An 18,031-nucleotide genomic window follows, 5' to 3' on the forward strand; every position below is an offset into this window, starting at 1 on the left:
CCCACACATACCATGCATTTCAAAATCATACACACAATATGCTCGATATGTGCAAATAGAACATGGCATCACAAAAAACTCTACGACTCAAAGTATTTATTCAGAAGGCACCGAAGAGTCATACATAGTAAGAATTACAATCATGGGTCACATGACCCAACATACATAGCATACAGGCAACGGAAGCATAAACATGTCTGGGTACAGACATCTGAAAAGGAAGAAGGTTTAGAGCCTGACTATCTACAAGACCCTCCCAAGGGTACAAGATCGTAGCTGAGGTAACAAGCTAAACGTCGGAGTCCACGTGGAACTACTAGTGGGACTGAAGTCTCTCTGCAAAAACATAAATTAAGCAAACATGAGTACAAATGTACCCAGCAAGACTTACATCAGAACTAGCTACATATGCATCAGTATCAACAAGGGGGTGGTGGAGTTTAACTGCGGCAAGCCAGCTTTGACTCGGTGGCTATCCTGAAATACGATTGCCAGTAACTTTCATGAAGGCGACCTTGTGCTTCGGCACGTCCAATCCGCCAAGTTGTCAAACAAGTTGACGCCAAAGTTGGAAGGCCCTTATCGGGTACTAAAAGTCAGCAGACCTAGCGCGGTCCGTCTGGAGACCGAAGATGGCATCTGTGTGCAAAACTCGTGGAATATCGAGGATCTTCACAAGTTCTACCCATGAGGCATAGTTGCCGGCCCTGCCCCCAGCAACCCCTTTTGTACAAGCTTTATCTTCAAAACTAGTACCTTTTGTACAAAGCCAGGCGCAGACCTTGTGCATATTCGAATAAAGCTAAGTGTTTCACAACTTTTTATGCATATTTACTTATGTATCAATACGCGTAACATTGTGATTACATTATTTCTTGAATGAAAAGGATAACGAACCACCAAGGTCTCTATACCACTCTTTTCTCTTCTTTCTTTTTTTCAAGGACAACATTGATGCACATTTCATACGACAAGAATTACAAACAAAGAATGCTAAGTTGGAAGATTTTCAACTGAAAAATTCTTTGTTACACCTTGAAGTTTTCCTTGTTTGGATTTGTGTCTATATGAAAAAACTTCACGTGAAGGAATCTTATCATGTTTATTTGCGCTCTGATTTGGCCTCGAGTCCGCTCGGCAAGGTTTTTGTAGCTGCGCTAAGACCGGCAAGTTGTCTTACCAGTGGCGACACTTCCAGCGGGCCGCTAAGGACCAGCTTCTTGAAGTGCTCGTGGAAAGTGTGTGCACCAACAAGCTTCCGAACGGCGTAGGGTGTCGGATTAAAATCATACAAGAATGGAAACGAACAAGGAGAGTAGCATGTGTTCATCTGAGCATGACAAATATTATATATATATATTTATTAAAATGTGCTAGATAACGTTTTCCTAGCCCTTTCTTCCCAAGGTTTACATCGGGTGCAACACGGGGCAAAAGGGGCGCCTAGGCGAGGCCCAACTCATTCCCGGCGAGCTAGATAATGGTGCTGCCGGCACTCAGCTTGAGTCACAAGCATCGTCCTCGATCTTGACACTTAGAAGTCCGCCGTTGTCGTCTTCACGATCGTCCTCCTCATTGCTTTCGCTTGAGGAGGAAGTTTCGCTATTGCTCGAGCTCTCCACGCAATACTCCATAAGAGCTCCTGAAGCCCCGAAGAACTTCGCGGAGAGCATGTCGGATTCAACTAGCTTGAAGTCGAGAAGATGCCCCTGCCCTAGATAACGGGCACGGATGAAGGATTCCCACCTGTGTGTGAAGTATGATGCCGTTGGAGGAGAACTCGGCGTTCACCCAAACGGAGCCATTGCAGCAGCCATCCACGCGTAGCCACAAGCCGCTCGGACGGTCAATCTCCATCACCCTAGCAAAGGGACGAGGGAGCCGCAGCCGGCTTCGCAGCTGGTCGCACAGCTCCACGATGAACTCGAGTGTCGTATCCTCTGTATGGCCTCCTGCCGGGGGAGGAGCAGCTGGGGACGAAATGACGAGGACCCTGCTATCGTCACCCCGGCCCCGAGCACCACGTCTTCCAAGGCCCTAAGCTACAGCTCCTCCTCGAGGGCTGGTGCCAGCTTCTGCAGCTGCAGTTCAGGCGAAGGCATGGTGCCGGGGGAAGCCCTTACTACAATGACAGAAGCACGATCTCGACCTTTCCCCCTCGCCACGGCTTTGGCGAATGTGGGGTGAGAAGAAAGGAGAAGGAAGCAATGGGAACTGTAATATTGGAGCAAGGAGAAGTGGGCGAGCATCGCATTGTGCAGCTCCCCCTTCTTATAGGAGGAGGCACGGCGGCTAGCTCTCCACCATTTTAGGGCAACCGCCCCGTTCCGCCAGTCCCACGCCCTGCATTTCTGTCCGGCGCATTCCTCCAGCAACCGGCCAACCTTGCCAATCCGACGCCCTGCCTACCCTGCTCAGCGCACTACTTCCATGACCGCCTCTCTCCACCAATCCCACATTTCGCGTATGACGCGCATCATGGGGAGGGATGCAGTAAAGGAGGAAGTGATGATAGACATGGTAGTTACCCTTATCCACGCGTGATCGTGGGCTTGTCCAGGCCATGCCTAGCAGCAACCCGCGTGCGTGCTCGCCCTTGGTTTCTATACAAGTGGTGGGTACCCTCCCAATGACTAGATTTGCCGGAGGGTGGCCAAGGATAGGCACAAGTCCAGGTTAATGAAGAAGCAAAGAAGATCTCAGGACAAAGATGTCGCCACAACAAAAATATTACATCAGTCATTGTCACGTGTTTGTGCATTGTTTGGGCCTAGCCTAATGGCGCTTGACAGTGCTTACAGCCCAGGCCTGAGGGCTCCTGTCGGTTTATAAAACATGGGTATTTGTACCCAGACCGATGCACAGACAAGTAGCATTTTCTTTGCTGGCCAAGAAGCTTGCTGAAGATTGCCAAGATAAAAACATCCAAGACCAAGGTTGATGAGTAATGGGGAAGATCCCCCAGCCAAGAAAGCTGCTCTTTGTGAGATTAAGGAGCGCATCAAGAAGACCAAGATTCAAGACCAAGTTGATCTACTTGGCTAAGGATAAGAACAAGACAAGCGCCAAGATCAACACTAGAAGCAGTCCTTGCCGGCAAGATGATATGTCTCTAACGTATCTATAATTTTTTTATTGTTCCATGCTATTATATTATCCATGTTCGATGTTTTACATGCATTATTATGCTGTTTTATATCAATTTGGGGACTAACCTATTAACCTAGTGCCAGTTGCCAGTTTTTCCTTGTTTTGTCTTTTACAGAAAATCAATACCAAATGGAACAAAATGTTTTGAGGATTTTTCTTGGACCAGAAGACACCCAGAAACCTTCGAGAGGGGGTCAGAGGGGCATTAGTTGGCGACAAGCTCGGGAGGCGTGCCATAGGTGGGCGCCCCCCAGGCTTGTGGGCCCCCTGATGCCTCTCTATCCCTAATCTTTGCTCTATAAATATCCAAATATTCCCCGTATACCAAAGGGCACACCAAAAATACTTTTCCGCCGCCGCAAGTTTCTGTCCTCGTGAGATCCCATCTGGAGACCTGTTCTGGTACTCTGCCGGAGGGGAATTGGATCACGGTGGGCCTGTACATCAACCTTTCCACCCTTCCGATGATGTGTGAGTAGTTTACCACAGACCTATGGGTCCTTAGCTAGTAGCTAGCTGGCTTCTTCTCTCTCTTTGATCTTCAATACAATGTTCTCCTCGATGTTCTTGGAGATCTATTTGATGTAATCTTCTTTTGTGGTGCATTTGTTGAGGTCATTTGAATTGTGGGTTTATGATCAGATTATCTATGAATATTATTTGAGTCTTCTCTGAACTCTTTTATGCATGATTAAGATAGCTTTGTATTTCTCTCCGACATTTTGATTTGCTTTGGCCAACTAGATTGATTTTTCTTGCAATGGGAGAGGTGCTTTGTATTGGATTCAATCTTGCGGTGCTTATTCCCAGTAACAGTAGGGGACATGACACGTATTTGTATTGTTGCCATTAAGGATAAAAAGCTGGGCTTTATTCATATTGATCGGACCTATCCCTCTACATAATGTCATCTTGCTTAAGGCGTTACTCTGTTCTTGTTAACTGAATACACTAGATGCATGCTGGATAGCGGTCGATGTGTCGAGTAATAGTAGTAGATGCAGGCAGGATTCGGTCTACTTGTCATCGACGTGATGCCTATATTCATGATCATTGCCTTAGATATCATCGTAATTATTTTCTTTTCTATCAATTGCTCAATAGTAATTTGTTTACCCATTATTTGCGCTCTTTCAAGAGGGAAGCCTCTAGTGAAAACGATGGCCCCCGGGTCTATTCTTACCATATTATTTTCAGATCTATAAAACCAAAAACCCAAAAATACCTTGCTACAATTTATTTATCTTTAGTTTATTTTGCACTTTTATTTATCTTTTATACCTATCTCTATCAGATCTCATCCTTGCAAGTAACCGTGAAGGGATTGACAACCCCTTCATTGTGTCGGGTGCAAGTATTTGTTTGTTTGTGTAGGTGCTATCACTAGAGATTTGTCTGTTCCGGCTATTGGGTTGATACCTTGGTTCTTAAATAAGGGAAATACTTATGTCTACTTTGTTGCGTCACCCTTTCCTATTCAAGGGAGAAACCAACGCAAGCTCAAGAAGTAGCACAAGACCAAACAAGCAAGGAGAAGGCCCAGCAAGATCGGTGGCTAAGAAGCTCCCGCCAGCTGCCAGTGCTCCACCTCACCGAGAAGCTAGTCACTGACCAGTGCGGTGTCGAGCCCGCAAGTAGTTACGTGAAACTTCTCGGGCATGTGTCAGCATGCTGGAAGGAGTTTTACCCTTATCGACACCCATCCAGATGGTGTGTCAAGTTAATAGGAGTTGGCTAGGCAAGCGGTGCAGCAACCTTGCCGGGGCACCTTATGATGCATTTAATGCTCTTTGTCCAAACTAGCAGAGTTAGGTATGATAGCAATGTTCGCTATCTAATCTCTAGATAATGACTGTTTTGCCACTATGGTAACCCCTTGAGCTATAAAAGGAGGGCCATGGCAACCTTTACAAGGGTTCGAACCAGATTCAAGTCCACGCACACTTGCATGTTCTCCTTGCACTTTGCCGGGGGAAGGCACTCCTTGTCCTTGTGCACCCATGTTTCCAATACACCAAAGAAGGAGTACGGTTTTACACCTCTAAGGTGGCCCGAACCTGGGTAAAGATCCCTGTGCCTTCCTTTGATCTTGCTCTTTGCATTTTGTGCATTCCCTAGCCGAACCCAAAGGGGCTATATGGCCCCATAGATGGTCGTCCATACTGACAACATACAACCTCAACTCCATCCAGATCGCTCAAGCGCTAGGAGTAAAACACGAAGCCTACATGGGTACTACTAGTACTAAAGTTTCCGCGCTGTCCGACAGACACGAGCGCAACTCGCTGGCTGGTCCATAATTTTGAATCCATCGATTCCACGTCATACAATGGAACATACTACTGGCTATCTCATCGAACCAGTCGAAAAAAAGACGGAGTGGATTGATCTGCGTGTCTAAAACTTGGTTTGCTCCGTCCGCATTCATCCGACAAAAAATAGGGGCTATCCGCCATACTTATTTTATCAATGCACTTTTATTCCTCCGAGAATAATATTCTGCCATTAATATTTTTATACACAGGAAAATATTACATTGTTCATGGGAGACATGACGAGATCATCTGTCGTCCAAATAAATCATGACATTTGTTCATTACAAAAGTGGCGTTATATTGCGAGAACGGAGCTTATCCTAGCATCAACATGTGCCAGCGTTCGTCCGTGCCACACTTCTCGACGGACACACATGTAGGCCACCCTCACTATGGTCTGATCTACGCCAGCACACCAGGGCCGCGCCCACTCGCAAGCGCTGTCAAATGGATGTGCGGAATCCGCTGCCCCCACGGTATAGTCTACATCAACATGTCGCGGTCGACTCGTGCGTTTGCACTGCCTTACAATGCCATGGACGACTCACGCGTCCGCGTCGGCGTCCAATACCATGGCCGACTCACGCGTCCGTGCCGGCCTCCAACGCCGCGGCCATCTCTCGTGTCCGTGTCGTTTTCTAACGCCGCAGTTAACTCGCACGTGCAAGTTTGTTTTGAATTCCTCGGCTGACTCCCACGTCGACATCAACACATCGAAGTCGTGCCCGTCTGCACGAGCTGCTCAACGGATGCGTGCAGGCCGCCGCCCTTGCCGACCGGTCTAATCCAGCAACTCGAGAGCAAATAATAATATATTATCAGCCTCCGCCTGCACCAGATTTCTCAATGGACAGGTGCACTAGTCGCCGCCCTTGCGGTTCGGTCAACTTCAACAAGCCCACGGTTCGAACCATCCGTCGGGTTACCGGCACACGACTTATACGCCGCTGTCGACCTCAACCTTCCATGGGGTCACATTGCTTCATCAATGCTGAGACATAAAAATAGCTAAGTAATTTTCATGTTTTTTCATGATTTTATTATTCAATGGAAATAAACTGTCACTTTTGAGTTAACCTCGGAGGTAGCAACATGTTCATCTTCACGTGATTTTACGGTTCGGCAACCTTAAAATGCCTACGGCTCAAAAGCCTTAACACGCCTATAGTAGTAGCATTTTCTCATGTATATATTATGATCAAGGGAAAAAGCCGGCTTATCTGGACCCCAGATGTTTGGCAATAGTAGCATTGCCTCCTGTATATCCAGTACAAAAAAAGACACATCCGTGACATTTTGGGCCGAACGAATTTTTTTCCTGTCATGCTTATGACACTTCTATGACGATAATTGTGACAAAACCCGGTATCATCATAGATGTGGTGGGCTCCTACTTCTATGACAAAAAATCATGATAGAAAATGGGCTTTTCGTCTTGGGCAGGTCGGAGACACAGCTGCATGACATTCTTTGGGCCGTCCACGACGGAAAAAACCGTGGTAGAAGCGAGGGCGAGGAAAATATCGGGGAGTTCCCAGTTACGGTGGGTGGTCGGGGGCCGAGTGATGCGCGTTTCTCTCGTAGACGTACGCGTGTGTGTGCGAGGCATTGCGCTCTAAATGAACCCGAGCGAGGCGTTGGGTTCTAAATGAACCTGAGCGACTGCGCTGCAGGCTACGCATTACTGAACCCGAGCGATCGATCGATGGCTATTAACTGAACCCAATCGACCGATTCCTTCACTACTGCTGCTAACTAAAGCCGATCGAACCTGCTACCTCTTGATGAACAGTGAGCATTGTTGGGGGGTTGGATGAACAGTTCCCGGTGGGGGATTGGATGAACAGGACCCCGTGGTAGTAGAGGCCATTGCCGTTGGATGAATAGGACCCCGATCGATCGAGCCGGTTGGGGTGGATGAACAGGACCCCGTGGAAGGCTGGATGAATAGGACGACCCCGTGGAGGGCTGGTTGAAAAGTAGCCGGTGGAGGGCTGGATGAATAGTAGCCCATGGAGGGGTGGTTGAACAGGACCCCATCGAGAGGGTTGGTCGAACAGTAGACGGTGGAGGAGCGCGCGGTGGAGGCTGGATGAACATGAGCCCGTGGATGAACAGTCGTAGGTGGAGGCCGGAGGAGGTCGACGGTGGATGAACAGTAGCCCATGGAGGCTGGAGGAGGTCGACGGTGGAGATGAACAGTATCCCATGGAGTCCCGTTTTGCGGTACACCACACCCCTGAACAGGACCCCCGTTTCGACCATAGCACTCCAACACAAGTGTGTTTCCTCCGTTTTGCGGTACGCCAACCCCCTCCCGATCAACAGGATCCCGTTTCGACCGTAGGAGGTCCAAGAGAAGTCCGCTTCATCCGTTTTGCGGTATGCCATACCCCTCCCGATGAACAGGATCTCGTTTCGACCGTGGTCGGTCGAACACAAGGCCGTTTCCTCCGTTCTGCGGTACGTCAGGCCTCGTTTCCATCGGTTGTTCCCTCTGAGGGAGTCCTGGACTAAGGGGTCCTCGGGCGTCCGGCCTGTTATTCATTGGGCCGGACTGATGGGCTGTGAAGATACGAAGGCCGAAGACTATACCCGTGTCTGGATTGGACTTTCCTTGGCGTGGAAGGCAAGCTAGGCGACCAGCCGTGAAGATTCCTTCTTATGTAACCGACCCCATGTAACCCTAGATCTCTCCGGTGTCTATATAAACCGGAGAGCATAGTCCGGATAGGGGACATTCATTACCATATTCACATAGGCTAGGCTTCTAGGGTTTAGCCATTACGATCTCGTGGTTGATTAACTCTTGTAACACTCATATTCATCAAGATCAATCAAGCAGGAAGTAGGGTATTATCTCCATAGAGAGGGCCCGAACCTGGGTAAACATTGTGTCCCCCGTCTCCTATTACCATCGATACTAGACGCACAGTTCGGGACCCCCTACCCGAGATCCGCCAGTTTTGACACCGACATTGGTGCTTACATTGAGAGTTGCACTATGCCGTCGGCAAGGGCTCGATGGCCCCTTCGATCATCATTAATGACGTCGTCCAGGGAGAAACCTTCCTCCCCGGACAGACCTTCGTATTCGGCGGCTTCGTACTGCGGGCCAACTCGCTTGGCCATCTGGAGCAGATCGACAGCTACGCCCCTGGCCATCAGGTCATATTGGGAAGCTTGAACTACATCGCGGGTATCCGTGGAGACTTGATCTTCAAGGGATTCGAGCCCGCGGCGATCGCTCCCCCTCACCCCGATGAACGTGACTTAAATCTATCATCGGATCACACTCAGGAGATGGGTCCTGCTGCGGCAATGGCCTTAGAGCCAAAGCAGATCGTGCCATCTGAGGCTGTAGAGTCCGCGGCGTTGGAGCCGCACACGGACTCACCGCCCGCAATATTCGCTTTAACGGAACTTCAGACTTGTCTCCGGCTATAAGTTCCGGACTGTGTACGCCCGCGGACACCAAGCTAGATCGGTTATCGATCTTCAAGTTCAGCGCAGCTGACGTTTTCCAGCACTCGCCTTTGGGTGGCGTGCGAAAATGTTTAAAGAATTTGTCCTTGGAGAAGGACTCACAGCCGAACTATGTCTGGTTCGAGCTAGAGACGGATGACTAAGAATTTTTCTTCCCACCCGCCACCCACTTCATAGCCACCGTCGATGACTTAACCGACGTGCTTGACTATGGCTCCGAAGACATCGATGGTATGGACAACGATGCCAATAAGGAGCAAGGCCAAGACCCGCCATTCACCGGACGATGGACGGCTGTCGGTGTCAAAATCGGCGGATCTCGGGCAGGGGGTCCCGAACTGTGAGTCTAGGATCGATGGTAATAGGAGACGCGGTACACGATGTTTACCCAGGTTCGGGCCCTCTCTAGAGGTAATACCCTACTTCCTGCTTGATTGATCTTGATGAATATGAGTATTACAAGAGTTGATCTACCACGAGATCGTAATGGCTAAACCCTAAAATCCTAGCCTATGAATATGGTAATGAATGTGTCCTATCTGGACTATGCTCTCCGGTTTATATAGACACTGGAGAGATCTAGGGTTACATGGAGTCGGTTACATAAGACGGAATCTTCACAGCTGGTCGCCTAGCTTGCCTTCGACGCCAAGGAAAGTCCAATCCGAAGACGAGTATGGTCTTTGGTCTTCACAACCCATCAGTCCGGCCCATGGATAGCAGGCCGGACGCCCGAGGACCCCGTATTCCAGGACTCCCTCAGTAGCCCCTGAACCTGGCTTCAATGACGAGGAGTCTGGCGCGCAGATTGTCTTCGGCATTGCAAGGCGGGTTCCCCTTTCTCCGAACTCCAAGATAATCTTCGGACGTAGTAGATATATCCGGACCTGTATTTATAGTTGCAGAAAATATATGAGCCTAATTTATTGGCAACCGTTTATGATATCAACCCTGCCCGGTCACTATTTCCAACCATTGGCTGGCGCGTCGCCCCACGTCTCGGGACGCGGTTTTATTGGCTTGTCTTGCCAAGGCAGAGATCGTGTTCCCTTATTCACAGGATTTTCTTTAATGCAGGCGTGGGTAACCCAACCGTCCCCCAGGTACAACTCTCTGGAAATTGAAGTTTCGAGACCCAGGTGGATACGCTTAGTACTTGGGGTATTTATATAGGGTCTCAGACTCGTCTTCTTCCTTTGCGCTCGCTTCTTCCTCAACCCTAGCCACCCCGACTTCCAAACCTCGGGTTCCTATCGCCACTAGCCCCCATCATGTCCGGATCCAGCCATCCAGGCCGGTGGGTGGCTTCTTCTGTCACAGAGGAGGATATTACGAAGCTCTGCGCAGCGAGGTATCTGACCCCGGAAATCCTCCATCGGCTTCCTGCACAGGGGCAGGTCATTCCTACCCCCAAATCCGGCGAGAGGGTAGTGTTTGTGTCCCAATTCCACCATGGGTTAGGGTTCGCGCTTAACCCCTTCGTCCAGGGGCTCATGTTTTACTATGGGCTAGACTTTCACGGTCTGGCCCCGGACTCTATTCTCCTCATCTCGACATTTATCGTCACATGCGAGGCCTTCCTCCGGACTCCTCCGCACTTTGGTTTGTGGCTCAAGACCATTGACGTGAGGCCGCATGTGACAGAGGAGGAGTAGGCAGAATGCGGCAGCGTTACAATAGGCAAGCTTGCCAGCTCGGTTTGGTTTGAAGGATCTTTCGCCAAGTCTTTCGACCTATGGTGGCAGGGGTGGTTTTATATCAATGAGCCGCAGGGCTCCAAGTGGGCAGCTACGCCCGCATTCCGACCCGGCCCTCCAATTCAGCTTGCTTCATGGATCAATAAGGGACTGGACTGGGGATCCGTCAATGAAGTGCAGAATCTGCAAGGTCGCGTCCAAAGCCTTACTGAGAAGGGCCTCTCCGTATGTGGAAGTTTAATACCGAAGGACGACAGACTCTTCAGCACTTCCTCGGCACTACGCATGAGGGAATGTGGAAATTATATTTCGGGGAACGAGAGCAATGGCCGGACACCACCGAAGATGTGGCCTCGACTGCAATCATCTGGACACCGCGGTGAGTATTCGATCTCCGCACACCCTTCATTCGAGTATCTCTTGGTAAGATATTGAATCAACCCGTCCCTTCACAGGACTGGATAAAGAAAGCGGTGTTGATCTGGTGTCCGGCGCCCCTTCCCGAAGACTCTATGAACGCCCTACTAACAAGGATGCTGACTCCGACACCGTACTAGCTGTCTGCGGAGGCGGGCAAAGGTGCAGAGGAAGCCCGCCGTGGTAGGAAGAGGGTCGCTTCTGAAGGTCAGGAGGGGAAATCTTCCAAGAAAGGGAAAACGCCATCAACGGGCGGCTTGGGCCGGGCAAGCGATGGTGATGTGGAGATTTATGATGAGGATAAACCTCTGGCCAAACCGTAAGTGCAGCAGGGTACTTTAATCATACCCCCTTCCTTTCTTGTTACTGAAGTAATCCTCCGACATACATATGTCCTCGCAGGTTAACGCCTGGTGTTTCCCAATAGTGCTCCTCTTCAGGAGACCTTCTTCCAGAGATGATGGAGAGTGATACGCCCTCCCTAGCCCCCTCGCCCAATAGGGCGGATGATTCTGAGGTATCGTCCCGGGGGGCTCCTCTCGGTCAACAAGCAGTGCAGGAAACGAAGAGGGCATTACCCGGAGGTGGTACCTCTGTCCCTCAGGGTTCGGGAATCAAGCATAGCGGCCCCACCCTATCCGGTTTAGAGCCGGAGACGATCCTGGGGGCGAGTGCGCAGATTCCTTCAAAGGAATACCGTACTCCGGCGGCGGCTTCCGAAGACCCAGATGTGCCGGATATGCTGACGGACATGCTGCGACGAGCGTCCATTTCGGAGGAACACCGTGCCTTGATGGTTACGGTGGTCGAAAAGGTTCTATCCGCGAAGAGCGGGTTGAATGAGGCCTTCACAAGCCTCCTAAGGGGTTTTGAGGTTTGTGATGTAGTTTTGCCAATTGAATAATATTGACAGAATGCACCTGTTGTATACGCCATAGCCCCTGAGACTTGGATTGACTTCCGACGGAAGCGATCGGAGGATCAAAAAGATATGCTCAGTTGCTAACCTTGATTTAACTTGGAGTACAGGCTGCCTCCCCTCCTGCGGCTACCCGAAATACGGAAGAGGCCGAACTGCAGCGAAAGCTGGATATTGCGGAAGATGATATTGCATTGATCAACAGGCGTCTTGACGACTCGCAAGGTATATATGTCGAGCATTCCTTACACCAATGTGCTTGTAATTTAGGCTTGACGCCGAAAAGGGTTTATATGAAATGTGCATGACTGTAGATGGTGCTGCCGCCGTTGAAGCTCTTTGGGCGGAGCTAGCCCGGGCCAAGGAGCAGGCCCGGCGTAGTGATGCGGCTGCCGAGAAGGCATCGGCGGATCTAAGAGCCGAACAAGCAGCTCGGCGCTAAAGTGAGGAAAAGATATCCGCACTGGCACTTGAATTGAAGAATACTGCCAGCCACTATGAATTCCTTGAGAAGGAGAACAAAGCTAAAATGGCTGAGCTTGATAAGGCTGTACGAGAGGCGAGTGAAGCTCGGTCTAAATCTAGGGCAGCTCGTGAAGAGATTCGGCAGGCTAAGGAGATAGCGGCCGGTAAGCCCTTTTGACTTCAGACCAAGTTTGGCGATCCGGACTATGCTCAGCTGAACCAGGTCTGGAGTTTTCCGGCGGAATTTTTGGACTTGCCGAAGAGTTCTTCCGATGCGGCGCAATTTTACCACACACAAGAGGGGTATGCAATGGAGAAGCTTTTTTGGTCACAGTTCGGCGCGTCGAGGCGCCCTCTGTTGCTCAATGAACATATGTCCCAGTGGGCCGAGCTTCATAGGATATCTGGCGACACCATGAAGAACGTCATAGTCCGGTTGTGGCCAAGTGAGCCTATTCCGAGTAGTTATTTTGGCCTGGTGCGGCGGCTTGTTGACGCGGTGCCACATATCGATGTTGTGAAGCGGTCGGCGTGCATTGAGGGTGCACGGATGGCCTTTGCCCGAGTCAAAAAATTTTGGGGAAAGATGAAGGCCATTGATGTTGCGGCGAGGAGTCCACCCAAGGGCCAGGACCGTAATGAGCCGGAGCACTATTTTGAAGATGTCTTAGATGCCGCCCGCTTAATAGAGGGTCAATGCTAGAAAGATATAATGTTCGAGTGATTTATATAATGATGTAACACACAACTTTATAGTTAATCTATTTGTATTTTGCTCAAAAGCTTGAATTCCTCCTTTGTGGCCGTTTTAGTATAATCTGAAAGTTTTCCAGTCGTCGGCTTCAGCCCCCTCGTAGGAAGTACGGGGGTGTTCGGAAAAGCATTAAATCACTCTTTATCCAACGTCTTCGTCCATAAAGGAGGTGATAATGCGGTGAACCAGGCAATCGGACTATAGGGCGTTAACACTTTCACTTAACCATAGGAGTTTTATGGTGGGGCTACGAGATAGCCCCTGGTATGTATACATCGCATAGTACCTTACATATGTTGATCTAAAAAAGATCCCTCGTGTGACACGGAGAATCACTAAAGATTCGAATAAGTCGTCAAGTGGTTGACCAGCTCTCGCCGCATCATGACAGTCAGTTTTCGGCTTTCTCTACTGAGGTGCTCATCCGGTCTAGGCCAGGGCACAATCATAGTAGTTCTCCCTTTACTACCCTAGCCGATAGAGCGGAATGTAGGGTAGCAAGCACATGAGCCGGGCAAGCCAACTATTGACCAAAGACAATGATTCGGAGCTGATGCATATAAGGACAAACTTGCGATGCCGAAGTACGCTATAGAGCTGTTCGGACTTTTACTGGCGACTCATTTGTTCCCATACCGGGCCCCTGGCAAGTTATGCCGAGGCGCGTATTGTAAGGCAGCCGTTACGGTCAGACTCTTTGTAGAAAGAGCATGAAATATAAGTTCGGGTAAAGTTTACTAGGACCAATATGCCAATGATAAATATATAAAGAGTAAAAACCACAACCCAGCTATTTGACATGCTCGGGGTTGGGAACAGAGGAAATAGGGCATGGTATAGGCTCAAAAAGAAGAGTGCGGTCTACAAAAGCTTATTTTTGGACCTCCTGTCGCACGTCTGCGCCGCCCATTCTCGGGGATGGGCATCCTTACCGGGAGTGGCCCCTTAGGTGAGTGTGTGGATCCGAACTTCGAGAGAGTCCGAAGTAGATGTTGTCCTGATGATCACCTGCTTTTAAGAAATTATACAGAAAAATAAGAAAGATGGCTAAAACGCTACGGGGATCTTTGCAGGGTTGTCCATATTGTGCTTCCGCCGATGCCCATGGTATCTTGAGTGCGTAGTTATGTACGCGTGGTGTAAACTTTGCCAGCACGGTAGGTGAGTGGCGGAAGGCGAACTGCTATTTCCGTTCTAGGAGTGGTCGAACTTCAGAGGGAAAGTGCTTCTGGCCCCTGGTGTTCGGCTGGCTTGCCGATCGGTCATATTTTTCGCCTGGTGGCCTCCTTGCCTTGTGATCGGCGTTGAGTTTGCCTGCCTGCTTAAGGACCCGACAGTTTCTGTTGGTATGACTAGCTGGCCTATCAGGGTGACCGTGAATCTGACAAGGTTGGTCCAATATCCTGTCAAGGGTGGATGGTCCATCCTGGTTTGCCTTTAGTGTCTTCTTCTGTTGACCGGGCTTTGGATTGTGAAATCCGGCATTCACCGCTGTGCTGCTGCTGTTGTGTTTGGTTTGTCGTGGCTTGCCATTGCCGTCTCGAATTTCGGAAGTGCCTGGGTCGCTGGCGTTGTTGCTTTTACGAGCGAGCCAGTTGTCTTCTCCCGCACAAAAGCGAGTCATTAGAGCAGTAAGGGCTGTCATCGACTTGGGTCCTTCCTGGCCGAGGTGACGCGCAAGCCATTCATCTCGGACGCCGTGTTTGAAGGCTGCAAGGGCTTCTACATCTGGACAGTCGACAATTTGGTTCTTTTTGACTAAGAACCTAGTCCAGAACTCCCTGACTGACTCGCCGGACTGCTGGACAATGTGACTTAAGTCATCGGCATCTAGAGGCCGGACATATGTTCCTTGGAAGTTGTCTCGAAAGGCGTCTTCGAAGTCTTCCCAGCTACCAATAGAATTTTCTGGTAAACTATTTAGCCAGTAGCGAGCTGGCCCCTTAAGCTTGAGAGGTATGTATTTGGTGGCGTGAAGGTCGTCTCCGCGAGCCACGTGAATATGGAGGAGGTAATCCTCGATCCATACCGCGGGATCTGTTGTTCCGTCGTATGATTCGATGTTAATGGGTTTGAACCCGTCTGGGAATTCATGCTCCATTACGTCGTCGGTGAAGCAGAGAGGGTGTGCGGCTCCTCTATGTTGGGCCACACTGTGAAGCACCTCCGGCGGGCTCTGCTTACGGAGTTTGGACCGGGCGTGGTTGGCTCTATAGTGTTCGAATGGGTGACCATCATAGTCGGTCGGGGTGTATCTCCGTGATCTGTACATCGATCTTGTGCACCCTGATCTATCTTCCGGGTCTCGGTTGATGTTGCGGGTGTTCCCTCGAGCTGTTTTACTCTTGATTTAACGGCCGGATGGGTTGGTATGTTGCTCTGTTTGCGCTGCTGCTTTGTCTGGACCGAACTGTGGCCGGCCCGCCACATTGTTCGATGGTGGTGTGGGCTCCAGCGCCCTGCCTTCGTATTGAGGGAGCCACCTACCCTTTGGGTGGATTTTGTCTGGGCTACTAAGGCCATATTCCTCGGCGGCGAAGACCTCGGTCCATCTATAATTGAGCAAATCTTGGCTTGCTTGGAGTTGCAACTGCTTTTTCCATAGGCTCCTTGCAGTGGCTATGAGCCGATGTTTGAAATGCTCCTGCTCGAGAGGTTCCTTAGGCACGATAAAATCCTCGTTGTCGAGGATCTCCTCTTCCTCGGAGGGTGGGAGATAATTGCTGTCCTCTGAGTCTCCATATGTGGCCTGTTCATTAGGGCTGTCTTGCCCGCTTTCCTGTTCCTCCTATTCGGATTCTACCTCAACAGGGTCTTCATTGTCCGGAGTGTTATCTTTTCTGGTGCTAGCAGTGTTTTCTCTTGGGTGATGTGGCTTGCAGCGGCGCCGTGGGTGCTGGTGTTTGGACTGTGTACCAAGAGGTTTATTCACGACTGGATCCTCCTTGTCATCGTCGAGAGCGTCGTCGGGTGTGTCTATCATACACACGTCATACCAGGAAGTGGCCATCCCGTGTCTAGCGGGTAGGAGGCTCTGGCCCTGCCCCTCATCGTCATCCATACCAGCGATGTCTTCGGAGCGGGGGTCAGGCGTGTTGGTTGGGTCCTCGACGGTGGCTATAAAGTGGGTGGTGGGTGGGAAGCAAATTTCTCCATCATCCGCCGTAAGTTCGAATCGAACATAGTTCGGTGACGAGCCATCTACCAGGGATAGGCATTTTAATGAGTTTAGTAGGTCAGCCATGGGCGAGTGTTGGAAGACATCTGCGGTGCTGAACATGAAGATCGATAACCGATCGAGTTCGGTATCCGCAGGCTTGCAGGGTTCGGAACTCGACACCGGAGAAGAGTCCGGGGTTCCGTTGATGCAGACGCCGTACGCAGCGGAATCTGCGAGCGGCTCCAACGCCGCAGAATCGGTAGCCCCCGCGATGGGGTTGAGCTGCCCATCTTCGGGGGACTTGATCTGCTCCAGATCTAAGGCCAGAGTTGTTGCAGGAGCTCTCTCCTGGATGCGGCCCGATGACAGGTTTAAGCCATGTCCATCTGGGCCGCAGGGAGTGATTGCCGCGGTCTCGAGTCCGTCGAAGATCAAGTCTCCACGGATGTCCGCAACGTAGTTCAAGCTTCCGAATCTGACCTGATGGCCAAGGGCGTAGCTGTCGATCTTCTCCAGATGGCCAAGCGAGTTGTCCTGCAGTACGAAGGCACCGAACACGAAGATCTGCCCGGGGAGAAAGGTTTCTCCCTGGACAGCGTCATCATCGACGATTGAAGGGGCCATCATACCTTTTTATGACAGCACAGTGGAACTCTCAATGAAAGCACCAATGTCGGTGTCAAAACCGGCGGATCTCGGGTAGGGGGTCCCGAACTGTTGTCTAGGATCGATGGTAAGAGGAGACGGGGGACACGATGTTTACCCAGGTTTGGGCCCTCTCTATGGAGGTGATACCCTACTTCTTGCTTGATTGTCCAATCGGGACACGAGTATGGTCTTCGGTCTTCACAGCCCATCAGTCCGGGCCATGGATAGCAGGCCGGACGCCCGAGGACCCCGTAGTCTAGGACTCCCTCAACGGCTACCTCTTCGTATGACGTGTACATGGTTGATACATCCAAAGGATCTGGCGACGACAAAGAAGAGCCAGAGGCGAATAAAACCTATGAGACGCAGTCCAAGCGCCGATGCCCCAAACGCCTTCCTAAGCCTCGTCGCTCAAAGGATGGCAACACCGGCACCGGAGAAAATAGTACTCCAGGCGATGCCGAAACAATGAAGACCCTGTCGGAGCTGCATCCGATCAGGAGGAACACGGCAATAGGCAAGACAACCCTCATGAACAGGCCATAGAAGATGACTCAGAGGATGATAGTTACTGTCCACCCTCCGAGGAGGAGACAAGCCTCAACAACGAAGACTTCATCGTGCCTGAGGATCCTCTGGAGCAGGAGCGCTTTAAGCTTCAGCTCATAGCCACTGCAAGGAGCCTGAAAAAGAAACAACAACATCTTCAAGCTGAACAAGATCCGCTCGTCGACAGATGGACTGATGTCCTGACATCCGAAGAATACGGCCTCAGGCGCCCAACAAAGAGCTACCCGAAACGCAGACTGCTACCTCAATTCGATGAGGAAGCACCAGAGCACACATCTCCCTTGTGTAATGCGGAACGACCACCACGTGGTCGAGACAGGGCGGCCGACCGGCCACCTCGCGGCCGGGATAAAGCGGCAACTCAGGCCGAACAGCAGCCTGCCCCACCGCATCGTAAAAATGGAGACGGAAGAGTTTGGGCTCACACGTACGACCTCCGGTAGATCCTGG

This window comes from Aegilops tauschii, chromosome 2 (genome assembly GCF_002575655.3).
Source record: "Aegilops tauschii subsp. strangulata cultivar AL8/78 chromosome 2, Aet v6.0, whole genome shotgun sequence".
Lineage (NCBI taxonomy): Eukaryota > Viridiplantae > Streptophyta > Magnoliopsida > Poales > Poaceae > Aegilops > Aegilops tauschii.